This window comes from Saccostrea echinata, unplaced genomic scaffold, assembly GCF_033153115.1.
Source record: "Saccostrea echinata isolate AGI-Se365-2 ecotype Australia unplaced genomic scaffold, CSIRO_AGI_Sech_v1 ptg000004l, whole genome shotgun sequence".
In the NCBI taxonomy this organism is placed as follows: Eukaryota; Metazoa; Mollusca; class Bivalvia; order Ostreida; family Ostreidae; genus Saccostrea; species Saccostrea echinata.
Window position 1 is genome coordinate 879,050 of NW_026889753.1, and position 24,663 is coordinate 903,712.

The window sequence follows — 24,663 nt, forward strand, 5'->3', positions numbered from 1 at the left end:
TTCCTTTGGATACCAACGACTTTGACCTTGGAGTTTGACCTACTGTTGCAAAAACTTTAACCGTTGCCATAACTTTTAAACAGTTTATGATATGGCTTTTATACTTCACATGTGTATTTCTTGTGACGAGACCTTCTTTTGGATACCAACAACTTTGACCTTTTGACCTTGACCTTGGAATTTGACTTACTTTAATTTTGAAAAACTTTAACCTTAACCATAACTTTTGAAGATTTAGTGCTAGGATTTTCATATTTCACATATGCATTCCTTTTGATAAGACCTTCCTTTGGATCCCAACAACTTTGACTTTTTGATCTTGACTTAGGAGTTTGACTTCCTTTAATTTTGAAAACTTTAACCTTGGCCATAACTTTTGAAGATTTAGTGCTAGGGTTTTCATACTTCACATGTGTATTCCTTTTGATAAGACCTTCCTTTGGACACCAACAACTTTGACTTTTTGATCTTGAATTTGGAGTTTGACTTGCTTTAATTTGAAAAACTTTAACCTTGGCCGTAACTTTTGAATAGTTTATGTTAGGGCTTTCATACTTCACATATATATATATATATATATATATATATATATATATATATATATATATATATATATATATATATATATATATATATATATATATAAGGTGGACTTTGGCATAAAGTAGACCGCACTTATTTTGAGGCATTAAGTAGACATTTTTCATTTCTTTTATTTGAGACATTCTGATTCACACTTTCACCCAAATTTATTCCAATAGGCTTCAAAAATGAAAATTTTACCCCCTCAGCCCTAAATGTTGCTTCCTGAAAAATATACGACATTTCTGGTCTCCTTAATATTTTGTAAATACATTGGAGGTTTTAGGTAGACATGTATATATTTTATGAGGATCCCGAAGGGTTAAAGTAGACCAAGTATATATTATGCATAAAGGAGACCAGAATATATATATATACATGATTATGTAGACCATTTTCTTTTTTCTAATTATTTAAATAAAAAACTACACATGCATAAATGTACTTCTCATACCAGTATTTATTGGTCAATTTGCATTTATCTTAAGTAAAATATTAGGCACTTTAAAACCCAGTATGATGATTCCTTATTTTAACTAGAAGGAACTAATTGGGTGATAACTATTCGTAGACAAATTTTCATGTCCTGAATCTTATGGAAATATAGTAAATGACCGATAGTAATTGTAACGTTAAGAAAAATATTTCATCCAACACCAAAGAAACACATTGATTTAAAACTTCGTACTCACATGATGACTTATGGTATAGAATCATCATCTAAGCCACAATCACCTGTACATGCTAGATATGACCTCTTGAAACTATAACCTTGTACTTTTCTAAAAAAAAATTGTATTTTAGAATTTTATATATCCAGTTTTTGTCATATACTCTGAGCATAATGAACCCTAAGATAATATAATCTTTGGAAGTTATTTTATAGTGGACAAAAATTGAACTTGATGCAGGGTTGTTATACATTCCCAAGTCACAATTATCCCTTTGCCTTGATTTACATCTAGTATAACAATAATGTGATTGCCCGCTTGGCACAGTGGTCAGAGCATTTGCTCTAGAGTAGTGGAGTAAGGACTTGTTCCTTAAGTCATAGGTACAAATCCCACTGAAGGACGTGGAGACCGGTTCTTCCAATGAAACCAAATTCCCTTGTTGCAGTATATGCTGGGACAAGAAAAGACCTCTCACTGCTCAAAAGTACAGGTCTAAATTTGCAGCCCTCAACCAGCAAGTTGTGGTGTCTCAATACTAGTGAAAAATTCTTAAAGGATGTATAACAAACAAACAAACAGAATTATGTGTTTATCTGAATATTTATTACATTTCTAAACCCTATGGCCTTGACCTGTATTAACCTGTGTTAGGACCATACTCTGAGGTTACAAACAATTATTGGTAAGTATTTAATACTTTGATATACAGTGACTATGACCTTGTGCAAAAGACCGTTACTACTGGGTCTAGAATATTTCTGGCCACAAGCTACCTTTGTTTCAAAAGATGTCTACTCACAGAAGACACGTAGACTTCACAATTCCAGTAACTTCATTTGTTGTTGTATAAAAATGTCAATATTTCCCCATGCAAAAAAAAAGTTTGTAAAACAACCCCTTTTCTTCTCATGTCTAAGATCTCTATCCTAAATACACATTTGTCACAGTCACTGTCTACTGAATTCATAAATCTAAAGGTAGTTCATACAGTCTTATTTTAATTCATATTCTTGTGTCTTTAACATCATTACACATATAATTTTCCATGTTTGAATAGACAATAAAAATTGGAAACCATAAATACAATGAATTAGATTTGTTATAACTGTAACAAATAATGCAAATATGTGCAAGTCATGTAAAATTTCATTTTATTTGTAAATTACATTGGTGACATTTGTATACTGTTCAATATATGCATAAGGACTTCTATTATTATCAATCTTAATTATCAATCTTCACAACATTAGTTTTGTATAAAGTAATAAATAACTAGTATTTTGTACACAAACATAACATCAATAAAAATAACAATCTTTTACATATCTATAAATATACATAAGAGGAATAAAACACTATTTTGAAATAATCATTACATTTTCATTTCTTGTCAATTAAAAAAAATGAAAAGCATTATTAAACTATTACAACATGTTTTAAACCACAAAACTGTGTTCTAAAATGCATTATATACAAAGTGAGATGCATTGATTAACTGTTCATTGTAAGTTGAAATGAAGTTATTACTTATAAAAATACTTTGCATTAAAAAGCAAATCTTTACATAGTTTATTTGATGAGAATATTCCCTCGAACAATAAACTGGCAAGATGTAATACAGACTCTGAAATACCTATACCACCTATTTCAAATAGTACAGTTTGCATTTCATCCATGAGATTATTGACCTTGAAAAATTATAAATGTTTTCTTCTCTTTGAAAGGAACATGTGTGCTATGAAAGGGATATATTAAATAATGTTATTACAAGACATACAAGTAATTTTTATCTTGATAAAAAATGGTTACCTTCTCATGTCAATTAAGAGAACCATTTCACACAATTTGTGCTAGAATCTCATCTACAAGGTGTTGGCAGACAGGCTACCATACTGATACATCCCTATAAATGAGTTGCAAATATAAAAGAAGTACCTGAAAGTCATTCAGAAAAAAATTTAAAAAGCTGGCTTAAAGATGCTACATTTGTCAGCTGAAATGCATCTTTCACAATACATTCCTAGCATATAATTTTGTGCATATTATATGGTATAATGTTTTTGTTGTTGTTTACAGAGCAAAAATAAAAAGTATATCCATGTACAAATGTACAAGAAGGCAAAACTAGAAATATGTCCATAGGACATGAATGCCCCGCTGAGGGTATATTAATTTTTATTTGCTTGTTTATTGTTTAACATCCCTCTCGAGAATTTTTCACTCACATGGAGAAGCCATCACTTGCCAGTGGAGAGCTGCAAATTTTGACCTATACTCAGCACTAAGGGCCATTAAGCAGTGAGGGATCTTTTTCGTGCCAGCACCTACTGTGACATGGGACCTCGGTTTATACGGTCTCCACGTCCCACAGTGGGATTCGAACCAGCGACATAAGGATCAACTCCTTACTCCGCAACTCTAGAGCTTTAACCACTGCACCATGTGGGCATATTAGTAATGCAACACAAAAATATTTTTAGTGTATGAAATTTGATGAGAATATTTTAAAATAGTTTCTTTAACATTGAAATCAAAGAAGTTGGATATAGATGATAAATTTTCACCAAATTCTGTTAAGTGCATAAGCTCACATAAAATTATCTTTAATGGTTTCTTTAAAACTTAGCAAAATGCAAATTTAAGAAAAGTGAGGTCCAGGTCACAGGAAAGTTCAAGGTCATACATTTTTGATGCAGTTGAATAGTTCTCACTAATACGCATAAGCAAAATAAGTTTGATAAAAATATTTTGAATGGAAACCGTTTATTTAACACTGAGCTAATCACTATTTCAAGAAAAATGAAGTCAAGGTCAAATGAAATGTCAAGGTAAAAAATGTTGATACAGTCGAATACCTTACATCAGTCTGTATCAGCATATGAAGTTTGACACTAATTTAGGAAAAGTGAGGTGAAGGTCAAAGGAAAGATCAAGATCAAAAAATGTTGATGCAGTTGAATAGCTCTCATCAGTATGTATCAGCAAATGAAGTTTGATTATGCTATCCTGAATGGTTTCTTTAAAACTGAGCTAAACACTTATTTAAGATAAGTACGGTCAAGGTCAAAAGAAAGGTCAAGGTAAAAAAATGTTGATTCAGTATGTATCAGCATATGAAGTTTGATTACACTATCTTGAATGGTTTCTTTAAAACTGAGCTAAACACTAATTTAAGAAAAGTGAGGTCAAAGTTAAAGGAAATGTCAAGGTAAAAAAAATGTTGATGAAATTGAATACCTCTCATCAATATGTATCAGCATATGAAGATTGATAAAAATATCTTGAATAGTTTCTTTGAAACTTAGTTTTGAACTGAGCTAAAAGCAAAGCGGAATGGAAGGACAGACAGAAGGTTGGAAGGACGGAAGACAGACATGACAAACTCTATATGCCCCAGCCATATTCATGGCAGGGCAGAAAAATTTCTAGGGTACTGAAATTCAAAACTGCAGTAATTGATTTTTTTTTTTTTTAATTTTAATTCAATATCAAAAAACATATACAAACTTTTTTGATAATTTATTCTATTCAAAGCAATAAGAAATGTATCTGTCTGCACTGCTTAAAATTGATAAGAAGGTTATGACATAACTAAAACAATGACCATGTCCACATTAAATCTAAAATATAATGAGTGACAATTCACTCCACTTTTCTTTGGCTTTCATTCCATTGACTTTTCTTTCTTTAAAAAATTGTGCTTGTGTAGTACTCCATCTCTAAAAAATAACATATAAATGAAAGTTTATGGCACTCAATGAACTCTCTCATCCCTTCCTTTACTGTTCAAGAAAAAAAAAAATGCATACCACAAGCATAGTTTAAACATGTAACTAGACTTTATGATATTTTCATACATAATGTCACCAACTTTATAAAGAATTGTGAATGCATTTCAAAGCACATGTGAATTGAATTAAAAGTACCAGTATTGCGAGTATCTCGCAGTTTTCTAACTTACAACCGCTCTTTAGCATGGGAGTCGAGGAAGCTCTAAATCTCACAAGATTTCTGGGGCATAACATTACAGTGGTGACAATGGAATGATTCGAACAATCATTATGCCCAAACTACAATGTATTGCCAAGAGTTGAACTCCAAATAGTAGATTGTCAAATAAGGAAAGTTTAGAGTATTTTATCAACTTTCAAAAGTAACGATTTTCATTTAGAATTTAATAAGAAAAGTCCGCTTAGTAAAAAGTATTGTAAAAAATGTAACATATAGGACTAGCTCCTCTCAAAAATTTATTAGGCTGGTTCAGCGCATGTTTAGCAAGATATTTCTCTAGGATTTCTTTCTTATCAGTCCTTATAAATTCCACAATGATCAATCATGCATTGCATTCAATAGTACACTGCCCCCATCCAACAGACATTTCCTACCTCTGTGAAAGAGTTCCGCTAATTTCAGTAATCGCGATATCAAGTATTGTTGTTTATCCTTAAACGTATGTCAATAAAAAAAATTATTTCGAACAGATCAATGCTTAAATTTTGAGATTATCACCCTTGGTATGCTTTTTTGTTTTTTGTATGGATGTAAAAAACACTGATTGTACACACAAGTACTCTGAAGTTGATATTAAAAAGATTCTTGAGTTTCTGATTGACAATATCTATGTCGTTTTTAGACACAAGGTCTTCCAAAAATCTCTTGGAATTTCCATAGGTACCAATTGTACTCCTTTATTATCAAACCTATTTTTGTATTCATACAAAGCAGAATTTATTTAAAATCTTATACATGAGAAGAAGAAAATACATGCTGTTGCCTTTAACATTTAGATATATTGACGAAGTACCATATTGTCACGTGTAAAGGCCATAGTCTTGTAATAGACACACCCCCAAAGGATGTATTCATTATAACAAAAGATTTGACCTATAGGAAAGAACTATTTTCCGGAAAAAGTCACATTTAAAAATCAATGTTCTTTAGTTGTTTTCTATTGTATATTTGTCTAAATTTTTCAAATTTGCATTTTAAACGTAATTTTTTTTTATTTGCAACTTTGAAATTAACCTCCAAAGTTGGTCAAAACAGTATTTTGTCCGTTAAAGCACTAATTTTTACGTGAATTTTGGCATAGAAGTCCTTCAGGGCAGGCCTGCCCCTAAATTAAATAATGAAATTTTGATAGATTTTGATCTAAAGAATGATTTAAAACAAGATTTTTTTAGGGGCACCCCTGCCTTAGGGTCGAAATTCGTGAAAAACCTACAAAAAAATGCGAAAAACCTAGTTCTATCATACTGGATTACATTTATGGAGTGCATTTTCATAGTCATTATAGCGCAGAGAAATAGGCCGCAGATTCTTAGAATGGACCTTTTTCTATGTCCTGGTTCAAATCCACCTGTTGGCACACTTTTATTATTTTTTTTTTTCAAATTTTACACCTGTATAAACACGAACTTTAATTTTTTATACAGGCTTTTGCATTTTACTTCCACTTTCTTCTTTAAATGTGTGTTTGCTGTTGATATAAAAGACATTTATGGAAATGCAGATTATAAATTCTCTTTAATTAAACGCAATCAACCGGAACTGTATACCTCAGTGTAAGCACACTTTGTTCGAGGACACGAATCATTCACTTTGTGTTACTCGATACTGCAGGTGTCACGAAAAAAAAATCATGACGAGCAAAAATTGCTGTGTTTGTCTTTCAAGAACATCTCAGGTTAGTAGTAGTGTTGTGCCAGTGGGAGAGATACTGCGCTATGCAGAGTAGATGCAGTTCATTCCTCGGGAAAATTGAGTGCATTGGCAACATGTTATGTCAAAAATGCAGGAGGAAGGTTTACAGATTAGAAAAGAACGTGGTAAGGTCAGTTAACGTTTTATCTCCCATTGCCATTACCCAGGCATCAAGTAAGGACCCTCATACAAAGGATGTATATGTAAATACCGATGTAGGGTCATATGAACACACAGTTGACTAGAACTAAAACGATACATGAGAAACAAGAAACTACACGCATGTGGTCTAAAGTCAGCGACCGGAACGGATATCGATAAGCTTTTTCTAAAGAATGAAACCAATATCGGCCCTATAGGTCAACGCATATATTTACCTGGAAGTGATCCTTTGGGGGGAAAATCCCGAGAAAAATGCAGCTCCTATGGATAAAACCCTATCCCAAAAATGCGGATGTATCTCTTATTTTCACAGCACAACTATTCCAAAGAAAAAGTTTAAAAAGTTAAAATATTCGTATTATTTCAAAAACAAAAGTAGGATACAACTTTTAATTTTCTTGGGAAATTCAGTTTACATATAAGCTTTATTTATAAGTATTTAAGTATAGTCTGTATTTTAATTGTTATTTGATTGGTATAAATTAAAAATTAAGTCCCTTATTTTATTTTCCCTATAACCCTAAGCATTTTACGATATTGTGCTGAAAATGCATTCCAAGCAGGTGTCTGTGTTTACGTAAACAAATCCACAGGTACTTGTGGACAGGCCTCCCCCCCCCCCCCCCCCCCATATCGTTCCACACAAAAAATACCCCACTATACATTATAAGAGAGAAAGGTATGCCACTCCGGTTTGTTTACGTTGTACCCCCACTGGTCTTTCTGGGTTTAAAAACATGTTTTTATTTTATTTTAATTAACCTAAAATGTCGGTTCACACTGTCTCTACATATATTTCTGTCTTAGTTCATGCTATCGGATTGGCTCTGCATCTCGTAAGAATCCCACAATTAATCCTTAAACAGCATTGCAGTCAGTGCGTTGAAAAAATCCTTAGGTAAACGCAACGGAAGTGCATAGAGAATATATTACCTTTTATGAAAACACCCGAGAGAGATTATTACGTCAGGGCAAAACTGTTTACTGCTTAGAGAAAAGTAACACTTAGAAAAGGATAATAAACAAGAATCTGATATACCATGAAAATCCTTAAGAGCAGTAAGGAAACACTTAAAACATTACTTTCCAAGAAACATGCATTTAATATTACATGTACATAATCAATTTATAAAATTTTAATTAGGGATGGAAATAAATAATATCCAAACATGAAACAGATGTGTCAGACTCTGTGGTATCTTTTATTTCAAGCTCACTGGGGTATATATAGAGTTGATATATGAATGGAAATAACTATTGTTAATTGATAATACATCATCGATATATCTCAATGTCGAGTTCAAGACCACAGCAAGTGTTTTCTTCTTCTCATGTGTAAGATTTTGAATAAATTCTGATTCATATGAATATAAAAAGAGGTCTGCTAGCCTAATAACAGGTTGCAATTGGTACCTATGGGAATTCTGACAGATTATTGGAAGACCTGGTCTCCAAAAACTACATAGATTATTGTCAATCAGAGACTCAAGCATCCAAAAACCTGTATTACTAAAGTATAGCTCAATATGATCACCAAAATCATCATTGCTTGACATTATATGCATGTATAATCTTTCTTTAATATCAAAAACATTTTAAAAGGCCCTAATTAAGCCATCATTCTGACATTTATTTATGCATGATTGTGTATACTTTATGAACAATCTCTGCCACTTTCACGCTGATATGGCTACTTTTTTGTGTTTCTCTTGTTGGAGAGCTATAATCTCCAAACTTGTGTATTGAGTAATTAATAACTTTCATCCTTTTCATATTGGCCTAGGTGAAAACAGATAATACTACAGGTCACTTACTCAGAAGGATTACTTGATTTTGTTGATCATGTTGATTGATGGTAGTCTGCACAGTAGCGCTAGCAGTTTCTTTTTTACCATTTCACTGTGAAAAAAAAATGTGGAACTTATTAAATATTAAAAATATTTACCACTACATTAGCATTGGTGATATGGTCATTGCTCTTTTTTGGAACAAATCAATTAAACACTGTACCTTTATATAGTACGAATTATATTGCATGTACTTTCGATCAATCTATTTAAAAAACATCAGATTAATTACCAATAGGTTCTTGAATTTTTAGTTTTTGTTGCATTGGGCTGAAATTACGAGAAAAACTTTATTTTGAACAAGCATTTATATGTACAGTATTGTACTTGCATACTTAAATACCTACTATAATTAAGATTAAACAAGCATTCTGAGAGTATTGCATTAGCAATACTAGTCCCCTACCGGCAAGTGTAATCTGGTTCCCACTAAAAATTGAATTGCCACAATTCCATTAAAAATCATTGATTCAGAAGCATAACAAAATGCAAACTTGAACTGTAACTCATCAAGATACACTTACATACCAAAACTCAGCTCAATATCTGCAAGCGTTTACAAAAAAGTGCGGAAAACAAATGGGACAGACTGAAAGAGGGACAGATGGACAGACTCAGAAGAAACCTATAATTCCCTCTGGTTTCACCGGTAGGGGACTAATAAAAAAGTGGGAAAAAGCCACCCTGTTAAGCCGTACTTTTGTCTCCCATGGTGAGCAGTGGAAAAAGGTCTTATGCTTGGATATGTTGTACATGTACTTTGTATCAATCTGTACATGCATAATCCATTGGCTAATGAAAGAGGCAATGTATTCGTAATTAAACTTTTAAATGTAGTGGTAATGTGTACATTTTTTGCAGCGGTAATGAGTATGTAGCGGTAAATAATTACCATTTTGAAAATGTAGCGGTAATGATATTCACCTGGATAAAGAAATGGTCTATCTATTCCAATCACATTTTTTACAAGATAGGGCACTTCTTATTTGCTGTACATATAATTGTTTTCATTTTCACAGGGCTCTAACACTGCTTTTTTGGGAATGGGGCCGGGCTGTAAAGATTGGGAAAATAAAGACCTTTTAGGAAATTTTGGAATAACCATTATACGTACTTTAAAATCATATATATTGGGTTTCCGGTCTTCGCTATCAACTAAATTTGTTTTATAAAACAGAGGAATATGAATAGCAAGTTAAGTTATTACCGGTATATATCCAGCTATATTTTCTTTAATTTTTGGGAGAAATGACTATTGGGAAAATTAACACACTAATTGGGAAAAAAGGTACCTTTTTTGAATTGGGAGTGGGGCCCTTGAACGGCCCCAATTATAGACAATTGAGAGCCCTGTTTCATATTTGAGAGGTCGATTTATAACCTTATTTCTTCATTTTTTTAAGCTTTGGGTGTGTGTTGATTACAACATATCAAACGCTTATCATATGTCAAGTGACTTATCTTTAAGTTATTGTCAAAGAAATTTCAAGTCTGTTAAAATCTTAATGTTTAAATAACTTGTGCCCTGTAGGAAATAAGATTTTGTAGCAAATAATCTTTACAACCGAGCTGCAATTTTCCCCAAGCTATAGGCTGAAAAAGGGGGTGCATATTTAAACCAATGCATATTACATTCGGCAAGATACATGTATGGTAACTGCTTGATTGTCACATTTCAGTTTGAAACATGTTACAAGTTTTATTTCAAAAACTGAAAATATTATTGAAAAAGTAAATACAAATACTCATTGACAAAAACTATCTACTAGGGATGGCAATTTCTAACTGGTTAACCGATAACTCGGTCGGAACGATGGCAATTGGTTAGAAAATCTGCAATCGATTAGTCAAAAAAATATTATAATATATGTAAATCTGAAGGCAATGTACTAAAATTCATTTTCAAAATAGAAATTCCTACCTAAACGTTTAATTTAGCGTTTTCATTTATTTATTTAGGCTGATTGGGAGATCATTATGGCTCTCCAGATTACAACTGCGGGTAATTGGTCAGTCTGAGATATGTTAATTACTGTTAAAACATCATGTCGTTACCCTGACTGTCCTCTAATCTTTAATGATAATAATCACCGTTGAGCACCGTGAATTGGTGTGTGTGTATCTTTTGCAGTTATCTATCACATTAAATTATAATACAAACATTGTAAATTAAGTGATACATTTTAGACTTAGTTTTGATTATGGTGATAATGAAGAATGAACTTGTGTGACATCCACTCTGGAAAATTATCCACGATATCTCAGGCATGGTTCATGGTTTTCTGAATTTTTTCTTGTCTATTGAAAAAAAATATGCGCGTAGTTTTATGATCAAGATTAAAGACAAATAGAATGATTTTGACCTCTAACATCTTTTTTTAAGACTTCTTGGGCATAGGAACAGAGCTACTTGAAAAAAGTCAAGAAAATGACATTGTGTAGTTTGATACGATTAACCGGTTAATCGGTCGGAACGTTTTGCGGTTAACCGATTTGCAATTCTGTATTCGATTGCCATCCCTACTATCTACTAAGTGGTTAGTATGTAAATTGTAACTGGTTACAAAACTGGTTATGAAAATTTCAACTGGTTATGATCTTTCTCAATAGTTAATAAACCAGTTAATCATTGCCATCCTTATTTTAAAGAGACTTTGTGACAAGTTTGATTTAAACTGGTCCAGTAGTTCTTGAGAAGAGGTTGAAAAATGTGAAAAGTTTATGCATGACCCAAGCCCTTGCTCATGCAAAAACATACAAAAACAGATAGAAATACAGTCCCTGAAACGTTCTACTTTCCCATTTTTCCGTTCGCTCACCGTGCGTTCACTGTTCGCTCTCCGTTCACAGTCTTGCGTTCTGCGTTCACCGTGCGCTCGCGTTCACCGTTCACAAAGCGTTCAGCGTTCGCTCTCCGTTCGTTCACTTTGCGTTCACCTTGCGTTCAGCGTTCACTTATCGTTCAGTCTTCACTGTCATTCGGAACTCCAAAGTGAAAGGACTTATCTTTTTTGGAAGTAAGGATTTACGGGATTTCAAATTTAATAATTCACATATCGTTTTTAAAGGATCATTATTTTATTGGAATAAATTATCTACAATATGCTTTATTATTATTATTCTAACTTAGCTGCTAGGTTATTATTTGAATTACTCTGGAAAATAAATGTTGTTATAAGTATGTACCTTTGCAGAACGATGCTGAAAAATTAATTTAAATACGGGCAATATAGGGGTACTTCAAGCACTGCAACATTTTACTGTTATGTTAAAGACGACAAGTCGTTAATGGAGAGATAATAATCCATGTCATTTAATTTAGCAACTGCAGGAAAATTAGAAAGTATTTATTACTAACACGTTTTTTTTTTTCAATTATTATAGAAATACATTATTAGAACTAGTTCTGAGAATTATAAATAGTACTGCGGATATCCACTTAATTAAATATCTTTGGAACGAATTAAATTAAGTGTGGTTAAAAAAATATTTATTTAATGTAGTATACTACAATTCATATATAAATTCTACTGTTAGAGAGAAAAAAATCCTTTCTTCACAATAACTTTATATGTTTGCCATTCAATATGATTAAGACCCCCCCCCCCTTTTTCCACGTAGATCGGTCACTTAGTCAGTATTTCCAGTATATTTTGAATTAATATTTAAAAAGAAGTTAACGCGTTTTGTAGCACAAAAATTTCAGTCTCAGAACAAACATGCATCTAAAAAAGTCATTAAACAATAGTAGTTCAAACTATACACGCGCTGACGGTGGTATTTTAAATTCGCCAGGGAGTATGTTTCAAATTCGTTCGAAGTGTTTATGCCAAATGTATTTAATTTATTTATTTATTGGAAAAATTTGAATCAGATCTAGAAATGATAAAACATGTAAAACTTCTTGGAAATACTACAGTGTAGCACCTCGCCTTTGGTGTGACGAAACTTTCACACCTGGCTGCACAGTGTCGAATGATTTTGATTGACAGGACAAGCGCGTGGACTTCGTGTGAACTTGAAGCAGGAAAATAAAAAAACGATTATGACTGTCAAACAAAGTGAATTTGTTGATAAATAAAAAAAGGTTACTTTCACTGCCTGAGATATTTAGATAAAAATTAAGAGTTTTCGTTTATACAGGTACATGTACATGCATTTGTGAAAAGGGGGGCTAAAACATTATCTCTCTCTCTCTCTCTCTCTCTCATTTGTACGTTTAATCAAAACTATAACACGTATTACTTAAATACCAAGTTCTGAAATTTTAATCTATAACAAATAATATGAATGCTTCTTTGTATCACCTTGTCCGAGTATAATCACGGGGAATTGTTTATAGATACATGTAGAAGTCTGCTGAATAAATCATCATTAAAAAAAATGAAAAGACACATAAATATATTATTGCATTAATTTTTTTTCTAAATATGAGGGTATACATGCAATACGTCCACAGACTAGTAAAATATTTTTTTAAATTTTTTTCTCATTATTTCACACGGAAATACCTTGACACGGAAATACATGTATGGTTGTTACAACCGTTGTAATTCGTTCTATAAGTCAGTAATGTACTCTTCGAAAATCATTATTTGTAATGGTTTTATATATCAAATGAGAATAAACATATTTATTTTACAACTAGAATGATTTTATTTTTTAAACTACAGCGTTCGGTAACAATGACAATGTTTTACAGCGATAAAAATCGTGTGATTAAACAACTGAATTTAAACATCATACATATGTGCAGAAAATATTTTAAGAAACTTAATTAATAGTTTTACTAAATGTGCATGTTTCATCTTTCTCAGGACAATTTTTGAATATTTATTTATTTTCCGCCTGACATTAGAATACAATAGAATAGATACAATGCATGGAAAAGATCAGAGGCATTCCGAATAAATCATTCATTTTGCGTTCACCATTCATTCACCGTTCACTTTGCGCTCGCGTTCGCGCTCCGTTCACGTTCTGCGTTCGCTCACCGTTCAGCGTTCACCTACCGTTCACCAAGTTGCGTTCAGCGTTCACACATCGTTCACTCACCGTTCGCTCTGCGTTCGCTCACCGTTCGCTCTGCGTTCGTTCAGCGTTCGCTCACCGTTCAAGTGGGAAAGTAGAACGTTTCAGGGACTGTATGTTACCATGGCTACCTAAGTAATTCAGTTAACTTATATCAAAACCACACATTGTCATATAAATAAGACTAAGAGTAAGTGCTTTTCAAGGGTCCAGATCAGCATTCAATCAGTATCAAAGTATCATGGTCTTTAGAGTTTTGTATATGCATTTTGTCTTCAATGGTAACCTGTACTTATACATGTACTTAAATATGGCCATTGAGGAGACCACTTATAATTAGGCATAAAGTAGACCAGTGAGAAAAATTGAGTAAATTGAATTAACCCTTGATATCAAGTATATACTATATATAAATATACCATTCTGATGATCTTATTCACTATATGCATCAATACCCTGTATTATATTATACTGCATATCAAATTAAAACTTATTTATTGCGTCACAACTGAAGTGTTGCTGGACTGAAAGACATAAAGATGGACAATATGTGAATCCTATAGAGCTTTATCATTTCATGCAGGCCCTAATTAACATTCCATCAGTGATAAAGTACCTTGCACTTAGATTTTTATATTTACCTTTGTCTGCTATAGCAACTTGTACTTATACATATGTTATACTTAAATATGGCCATTGAGGAGACCACTTATAATCGGGCATAAAGTAGACCACTGAGAAAAATTGTTGATATCAAGTATATACAGTATATAAATACACCATTCTAATGATCTCATTTACTGTATGCATCAATACCCTGTATAGTATTACACTGCATAAATTAAAACTTGTTTATTGTGTCACAACTGAAGTGTTAATTGCTGGCTGAAAGACATATAGATAGACAATGTGAATCCTATATAGCTTTAACATTTCATGCAGGCCCTAATTAACATTCAATGAGTGATAAAGTACCTTGCACTTAAGATTTTTATATTTACCTTTTGTCTGCTATAGCAACCTAGTTCTTATACTTAAATATGGCCATTAAGGAAACTGCTGATAATTGGGCATAAAGTAAACCACACAGATAAAAATCAATATACTTAATGGGAAAATTTTATTGTACTCACTGTTAATAGCAAGTACATTTATATGCATGTATTATATAATATATACAGTGGCGCCTTGTTGATCCGGATGCCTCTTTGGCTTAAGTTTGTTAAAAATAATATTGATTAATTTTGAACTGTTTCTTATTTAATTAATGCACAGTGTACTGGTGTAAGCTAAATTCTTCGAGCTTCATATTAGACATGTAATTTAATTGGGGTAAATACACGCTAATTTTAGATGCTATTGTTTGTAGGTCATAGGTATCGCCTTCAAACTGACTGCATGGCCAACGTTTTTACTACAATTAACACTACTGCAAGATCAGGGGTTGAAATATACGGTAGCCCGACGCCCCGGGGCTAGTTATTTTAAGACTGGGGCTAGCTTATTTAAATGTAATGATAGTCTGTCGGACTAGCAGAACAGAAAAAAAATTCTCGTCAGTTTACTTTCATTTTTCTATGAAGACTGGTTTCTTTTGACTGAGAACTAGTTTAATTTGTTTCTGTCACCAAAACATTCAAAACTTTAACTTTTTGTTTTCATTTTGCATAAAAAAATTGTTGGGCTAGTTAGTTTGGGCTAGTAATTTTTTCCTGATCAGTAGCCCCTGGGCTAGTGGGATTTCCAGGAAAATTTCAACCCCTGAAGATAAGTGTGAAAAGGTCATTTCTTGAAAAATTACCGTCCGGATAAACAAGTCATTTTTCAATGAACTATTACGTTTTGTAGTAGAAATCGACCGTCCGGATGCGGAACACATTTTTCTGGATTAATGAGACAGAATGACATGGAAAAAATCTATTCCCGAAAAATAGCATCTGGAAGGTGAAGTGTTCAGATAAACATGGCGCCACTGTATATACCATAAAAGACTATGACCTATGGTACATATTGTCAGAGAAAAACAATCAATTAAAGCTGAACACATCTCATAAATAGGCATACACCATATTCGATTATATATCATCTACTATATCAGCACCGGGGTATACTCTTCGCATTTGTTACACCTGACTGCTTTATTGTCACAGGTATCGGAGTGGAATGGTGACACATGCTCATGCTGGTTATCTTGCATTGCCTTTGTTTATTTATTTTATTGCAGTTGCGTGTACTTGTGTATGTTTGTATACTGCACTGACCTGTGCAACTGTTTTAAGTTTCATTGGCATCTTTCTCTCCTGCCGTGAAAGAAGTACACAGTAATTTTTTGTCGCTACCGAAAGCTATGTAGCATACGTCAGTCTGTCTATACAGACAGGTGACAACAGATTACACTGAACAGTGACTAAGTGAGTGGCTTATATAGGGACCCTACAATATAGCGTGAATAAAGGAATATGGCGGAAAAATTCCTTTTACACAGTGTGTTCAGATTTAAAATCACTAACTTTAAAGCAAACTAATGGATTACATACCTTTTCCCATAATTCACTTCAAATTCCTACTCATCATGTACGGCTACTTCAGAATCTCACATGTATACATTCTTTGACTTTTCTACAGGAACATTATTTCCTACAATGTACAATCACATTTTAAAACATTCAAATATTACTTCCAATTGGACATAATTGGTAGTTCACAAGCTAGAAAGCTCACTCAGTAGTTGGATTGATTGTTTAATTGTATGTTGATTGTTTAATTGTATGTCGTTTTACATCCCGTTTAAGAATTTTTCACTAAAATAGAGACGTCACCATATAATGGTCAACAATCTTTTCAACAGTTTTTTTCTAAAGAGATTTCAGGCTGTCTTTACTGCAATTGTCATCAGTCTACATTACCACCCATTGTGATATACTGGTCCCGATTTGTTTTCATAGGATTTAAGTTTTAGTTTGTGTGATAACTGGATATCAAAAAGTTTCAAAGTAGAGTGTCATGAGCTCATCAATGCTAATTATCAAAACACTACTTCTAGAAAATCAAAACATTTTAGTTAAATTAACCATTCAAAGTATTTTTTGAAAAGTAAAACAAAGGTCAAGGTCAAGTGAACTGTAATGCTGGTATTTTTCATTATAATTTATGACAAATTGTGCACATGCTAAATAGCAAAGACTTACCTCTTTTAAATTATCAAAAATATGCTGAATATTGGCACTGACTTTTTTATAAGTAGGTCAAAGGTAAGTTCAAGGGTCACAAGATTGGCAACCATGGTATTTAAGAAAAGTCACAGTGCCAAGCAAAATATTAACCAAATATCAAAAACAATTAAACCTCTTACAATTCTCGAGATATAAGGTGTGACAGATGGACAGACAGACAGACAGATGCCAGGTAAATTGATCCCTAGGTGTTGCACTGCTGTGCAGTCGACTCACAAAAAATGTTCTTACAGGGATAGACATTAACTTTCAGATTTTCTTGCCCTTCAGGCAAGTGATCTCAAACTTTGACTTGTCCGAACTCAAAACTTGGTTGCCCAAAATAAGGAAAGAACTTCAGAAGAAATTTTTTATTACTGTAAATGTTATGACAAGAAAAAATGCGACCAAATACACTACCGTCAATTTGGCAAGGTGAGGTACCTGAAAAAATTTAAATGCTGCCTTTGTACATAAATGTATACCACTGTCCTTGTAAATTTAACCTGTTAACACACACTGCCATATACATGTAGCAATAACCCTCCATTTAATAAATAAAATTCATATTTTTAAAAATTTTTTTTGGTAGGATTCTTTTGTGAATTGTGATTTTCTGAGATAACTGTGAAACAACGCTGAAGGAAGATAGTTGCTACGTAACACACCTTGATCAGGATACATCGTGTTACACTGTACTTATATTCTTTGAGTAAATAAATAATCTGATGTCCAAATAAGAAGTTAAGAAAGATGTTAGACAGTGAATAGACGAACAGCATATTTACCAGGGGAAAACAGAATAACGAACCTGATTTTCAAATGAAACGTATAATCCAACAAGAGGCCCATGGGCCACAACGCTCACCTGAATAACTTTGGCCCTGCTGTTCTTCACCAGATGATCTTTTTGTAATACCTATTGTGGCCCCGCCCTACCCACGGGGATTATGATTTTTACAATTTACAATCTACACTACCCTAGGATGTTTCCATATAAGTTTCAGCTTTTCTGGCCCAGTGGTCCTTGAAAAGAAGATTTTTAAAGATTTTTTCTATATATTTCACTGTAAAACTTGGATTCCCTATTGTGGCCCCGCCCTTCCCCCGGGGTCATGATTTTAACAATTTTAGAATTTACACTACCCCAGCATGCTTCCACTTAAGTTTCAGCTTTTCTGGCCCAATGGTTCTTGAGAAGAAGATTTTTAAAGATTTTTTCTATATATTTCAATGTAAAACTTGGATTCCCTATTGTGGCCCCGCCCTTCCCCCGGGGGTCATGATTTTTACAATTTAGAATCTACACTACCCCAGGATGCTTCCACATAAGTTTCAGCTTTTCTGGCCCAATGGTTCTTGAGAAGAAGATTTTTAAAGATTTTTTCTATATATTTCAATGTAAAACTTGGATTCCCTATTGTGGCCCCGCCCTTCCCCCGGGGGTCATGATTTTTACAATTTAAAATCTACTTTACCCAGGATGCTTCAACATAAGTTTCAGCTTTTCTGGCCCAGTGGTTCTTGAGAAGAAGATTTTTAAAGATTTTTTTCTATATATTTCAATGTAAAACTTGGATTCCCTATTGTGGCCCCGCCCTTGCCCCGGGGGTCAAGATTTTAATAATTTAGAATCTACACTACCCCAGAATGTTTCCACATAAGTTTCAGCTTTTATGGCCCAGTGGTTCTTGAGAAGAAGATTTTTTAATGATCCCACCCTATTTTTGTCTTTTCTTGATTATCTCCCCTTGTAAGGGAGTTTGGCCCTTTATTTTAACAATTTAAACTCCCCTTCACTCAAGGATGCTTTGTACCAAATTTGGTTAAAATTGGCCCACTGGTTCTTGAGAAGAAGTTGAAAATGTGAAAAGTTTACAGACGGACGGACGACGGACAAAGGGTGATCAGAAAAGCTCACTTGAGCTTTCAGCTCAGGTGAGCTAAAAATGCTGACAAGGAACTCCGAATGCAAAAACATTGTCAGTCAGGTACCTGGCAGAAATCAAGTCTTCAAGAACAAGGTACGGTTTCAATACAAATCTTGCCCTGTGTTTTTCTTAAAAATGAAATTGATGTTAAAAAATTAAAGCTCATGCTTTTTGAATCATTGAAATTTCATGGAGAAAGATCATACAAATCATTTTTCTCACATGACCTTCTAAATGCTAATTGTGACGTCATAAACTGATACATTTTCCCGTATTTTCTTAAAAAGTTGCAGAAGACTACCAATTTTCAATGGAATTTTCTTTCAGATAATATTGTCCACAGGCATCGCCCACAAAGATTTTGAGATATGTGATTTTTCAAAGAATTTTACACAACATATCCGAAGATTAAAGTGGGCGACAGCTGTGGACACTATTTTCTTAAGGAAAATAACCCTTGAAATGGGTCATTTTGAGGCTTTTTCTGTTTAAATAGAGAAATGCATCAAATTAATGACATCATATTTCCAGAATGGCACTCCTTCATGCCATATTCTTTCCTCATTTATCAAAGTCATATACTCAGCTAATATTTAAGCCAGTTTCAAAATTTTTTGAAAACATTAAATTTTTAGGGCACGATAAAGCTAAAACCGTACCTTCTTCTTTATTTTTTTTTATATAAATTAATGTAAACTAAATTAATATGTACATTTCTATGAAAAAAAAATCACTTGCCCAATCAGACAAGTACGTCGTAAGATTCACTTGCCCGAACTGAGAATTTACTTGTCCCGGGCAATCGGACAACCGTTAATGTCGATCCCTGTGACTTATTTATCATTGGAATGACTAGTAAACACCAAACTAAACTTAACCTGCTTAAGTGAGCCAGTAGTGCCCAGTACAGAGCAACAAGTGCTGTAAACAGCGAGTGAAGTGTGACCGATTGATTGAGTGTTGTTTTATGTCCCATTCGAGAATTATTTCACTCATAAAGAGTGAAGGGTTAAATAATTACAATAAAATGTAAGGAGGCAAGTCTGCCTCACCATAACCTGGTTCTTTGTGGCCCTATTTTTAACCTTCATACCCATCTCCACTGGGAATTCATTTCCTCCCCCCCCCCCCCCCCCCCAACAATCAAGTCATGACTCCATAAGCAGCCAAAGGCTGTAATGGGCAGCTAGTTCATTAACAGCTAGGGCTATCAGGAATTCAAAGTCACTGAAGTACTTTTGGTTTTTATGATACTATCAAACTATCAGTCTATCACTGAGTATCTGCATGCTTTAAAAGTTAGTATTTACCCCTGATTTCCTTTAAATAAAGCTTTTGTGTCTATTTTCTGCTAACAATTTATTTACAGTTTATAACTAATAAAGCAGCAAATATACCTTACCCCATGTTGCAGATTCTCTTCATCCAAGTAATTGATGTACATTGTACTTAATCTCTTCATCTGTTCATCTGGATCCTTTCACTGCATTCAGACAGTACCAGTAACTGTTATATATGGATATATTTCCTTGTCAAAGCTGTCACTTTTTAGGCACAATTGCTAAGTTTGCACCTTTATCAGCATTATTTATTAATGAAATGACAAATTCCGTCAGACACACCTGCAAAAATGAAAACAAAATCTATTAATTTACATATAATCATGTCCATATTCTCTTGACTTCATTATTATATAATTGAACTGTTTTATACTGCACTGCAAATATAAAGGGCTGGGATAATACACTTCCGTCTACTATTCTACATCTAAATAAATATACTATATTAGGTATCACAATATTTATGCTACAATACAGATCACAATATTTTTAATCGGTTATAATTTTTTCATTTTATATTAAAATGAGACAAAGTTTGACACCATGCATATCCAAAGTCTCTAAAAATTTACAATTTTAGTCATGTATATGTGTTATGCAAGGGTGTAACTGTCAGTATTTCCAAAATTTATCAAGCATGACATTTAAATTGATACAAATATTTTGATTTCAGCTTTTCTTTTTCATGAAGTTCGACTTAAATATTCTTTTATAATTTTTAAATCAAAATAAAATCAAAAACTTTTAATTTCTTCATTTTATTTGCTTGGAAAATAATTATTTTTTTCTTTTGTATTTGTACAAGTATTTAGTTTCAAACTAGTTCTACATGTATATTAGCTAATCAGTGAAAATCTATATGTTTGATTTACTTCAGTTTACATGCCTGTGTGTGCATTATATTACAAATCATGGGATCTGTGCTTGTAGGTGCACTCAATGTTTTAAAGTTATTCATAATTTGAGAATTATTGTCTCTTTTTTTATTGTCAGTATATTTAAACCAATATTTTTTGGTTTTACAAAATGATATGAATTTTCTTTTTTTTAAAAGAGATGATGCGAATTATAATTTCAATTTTAATTTTGTTTATATATTGTTGCTGTGATCTCAATAACCTAGATAGAACGTTCTAATCATTAAAATGATATTGTCCTACGGACCTGGTTTAACGATAGAATTCGTTCCGTGTATTGGCAATGTAGCAAAATAAGCAAGTTTGATAACTCGAACTGACTGCATTTTCTATGAACAATCCAGAGAGTTCCGAATTCAACATGGCGTGTAAATTTGAAGTGAGGAAAAAAGGTTGAGAAAATGAGTTGAAATTTCTTACTTATATGGATTATTTTTTAGGTTAAAAGGCATATAAAATCTCAAAAAGGTTTGTTATGATTAATTTGATAGTTATTTTCAGTGCAATTTTTTTTGTATTCTTCAAAATCATTTCTGAGGGGATCCTTTCCAATATGTTACATTGCTAGTATATGGGACATATAAACTGTGGTGATCGAGGGCTTGTTTCTAGACACAGTTAGATTGTTCTAACTAGCAATAACCCAACACATGTATCTTGTAAGTCGAACACATGTATTTTGCAAATTCAGTAAATAATTCTAAAAAAAAGAAGAAATCTTGTAAAAATTAAGGTATTCCATAGAGAAAATTACCCAGAATACGTTGTAACATAACAAACACTGACATATACTCGAACAAAACTTAAGTATGAAAAATAATCAGATAATGGGTCAAAATCACACCAGTGACCATGCACCTACCCTAATCAACTGTTATCCACAAAAAAAATTATATACTTATATGTCAATCTACTTCCAAAATTACATGTTTTCCAAGATCTTACAAAATTATTTTTACAGTATGTCTCTTCAAATATTTGTTTTCCTGCTTAATAGTACTGATCATGCTGATCAGACGATAATGGGTGGGTGATATTAAGATAGTATGCCCTCATAAACTTTTAGTCCCAGACCTATGAACCAGTGATTCATTTTGAAAATGGTTATCATGGGTCCAAAAGACCCCCCTTAATGACAACAATGAATCCCATGACAAAATCAGTGCATCCAAATCCAAGGGTCATATATTAGATATTACAGAGGAAATTCTGGTGAAATATAAAAAGTTATTGCATGAAAGAGCAAATGCTTTATTGTTGCTGTGAGTAGTTTTATAATTTTACTATCAATTGTCCAAGTAAGACTACATGATTTTGTGTCATAAATATAATATATTATATTGTCAACTGTGCACTTTGGTTCTATTTTTAGATCGTACATATGATCTCACACATTGTAATGTATCAGTCATAAAATGCAGAGAAGCAGAATGAAGCAAAGAAATTTTAAGAAGAAATGAAAAAACAGTCAGAAATAAAAATGATTAAATTTTAAACTTCTTAGCTTGTAAGAAAAAAAAAATGATACAGGTTACATGTATAGCTTTTACAAAGGTATAGTATTCGCTTCACAGTATAGACATAATCAGTGATAATCGAACTATGCTATCTAACTTTCAAATATTTTCTGATAATTGCTGGTTAATTGGCTGCAATTGTGAAATCTGACCTGTTGTTGGAAACCTTATATATACCTGTTAAAATTGTTCATGCATATCGCTTAGCACATGGATATGATGCAATGAGTCAAGTCTAGAATCGGATTATACCAAATAATACACGTTCTTCTATAAATTTACTGCGTCCATTGGGATGCACATTTATTAAAATAATGCGTCCTGAGCAAAATTTGTGCATAATTAACGCAGGACGCACACCAAAATGAATCATTGATGAACACCATATTTTTTAGCGCAACATACAAAGAACTATGTAGCAACCTATGATCTACAGCACATGTAATTTTCATAATGCTAGCTCACATCATAAGGAATACATATATGACTAGCAGTGGTTTAAGTGTTTGCTTTAAAGTCACAGATAAAGGAGTTGATCCTAACATCAAGGGGTTCGAATCCCACTGCAGGATGTGGAGACCAGTGTTCAAATGAAACTGAAGTCCCATGTTGTAGTAGGTGCTGGCATGAACAAAATTACTCACTGCTCAAGGGTCCTGAGTACAGAGTATTGGTTCTCAAGTGCTGGCTTTTCAATATGAGTGAAAAGTTATCGAAAGAAACGTCATAGAAACAAATAAATATGACTATAAATAATTCTCTTTTCTTACCATTATGGATGTTGTACATGTCCCTTTCGATAATGAAAAAAATCTTTTTCTGTCAACTTCTCATTTTCTCACGCGATTTTTTCTTGCTAATCTTCTCTCCAACATACTGGAGAAGGTATTCTCGCATGTAATGTGGTACCGAACACACTATAATAAAAATAAATGCATAAATGCAAACAAGTCAACAAAATCTAATTTATTCAGAGACTTGGTTTTATATGTCTCAGACTGTCATAAATCTCACCCTAGGCATCTTCGCTAGCCAAGGGTTTCTGATACGCTACTCTCCTCATAAACTTATGAGGAGGGTAGCGTATCAGAAACCCTTGGCTAGCGAAGATGCACCATAGGCAGTTAAAAATTTCCTCAGAAATCTGGTCAGAATTTTAAAACATAATTTCAAAAAAAAAAATATCATGGGAAAATATACGGCATATAAATAGCCATTGTACAAAATGCAGGAAACTTTCGCAGCTAGGTTAAGGACGCCCATGAAATATACGCATTTATATATTCAGGGAAAATAAATACAATTTTTAATATTTTTTTTAACAGCAGTAGTTTTGATAAATGTGAATTGTGGTAATTGCATTTGTATATATCGGGTCTCTGCTGAGTTCGGCCAAAGTGACATCGCTTACATCAGCTGTTTGTCACGTGATAGGTTTAAAATTGGACCATATATGTACTACTACAAAGATCGTAAAAGTTCAACGATATACGGACATTCTTCCGCTATAAAATTTATTTTGTTTTCTTTGAGACAAATTCCTTAACCCGAAAAGTGCTGGGAGCAACTTCCTCATGCTTGAGAATTGTTTAAAATTTAGCCGTCTTTCTATAAACCCCAGACAAAAATGTAATACGCATTGGAATAATGTTAGATTACGGAATAAATAAACAATGTACAACCAGCTCCCAGCACTTTTCGGAACAGTAGGAATAATGGCTACATGTGTTTAAAAATTCAGAATTTA

The 24,663-nt window shown here is 33.0% G+C and overlaps 1 long non-coding RNA gene across 1 annotated transcript; it reads right to left on the reverse strand.

Annotated features, from left to right (window-relative positions):
- Positions 1-4,815: 4,815 nt before the first annotated feature.
- LOC133178962 (uncharacterized) lies at positions 4,816-23,788 on the reverse strand. The gene is made up of 5 exons (XR_009720079.1): positions 23,687-23,788; positions 20,545-20,764; positions 16,537-16,636; positions 8,936-9,020; positions 4,816-4,975 (listed from the first exon to the last, which is right to left on the reverse strand). It is a non-coding gene; the product is annotated as an uncharacterized LOC133178962 (long non-coding RNA).
- Positions 23,789-24,663: the final 875 nt, after the last annotated feature.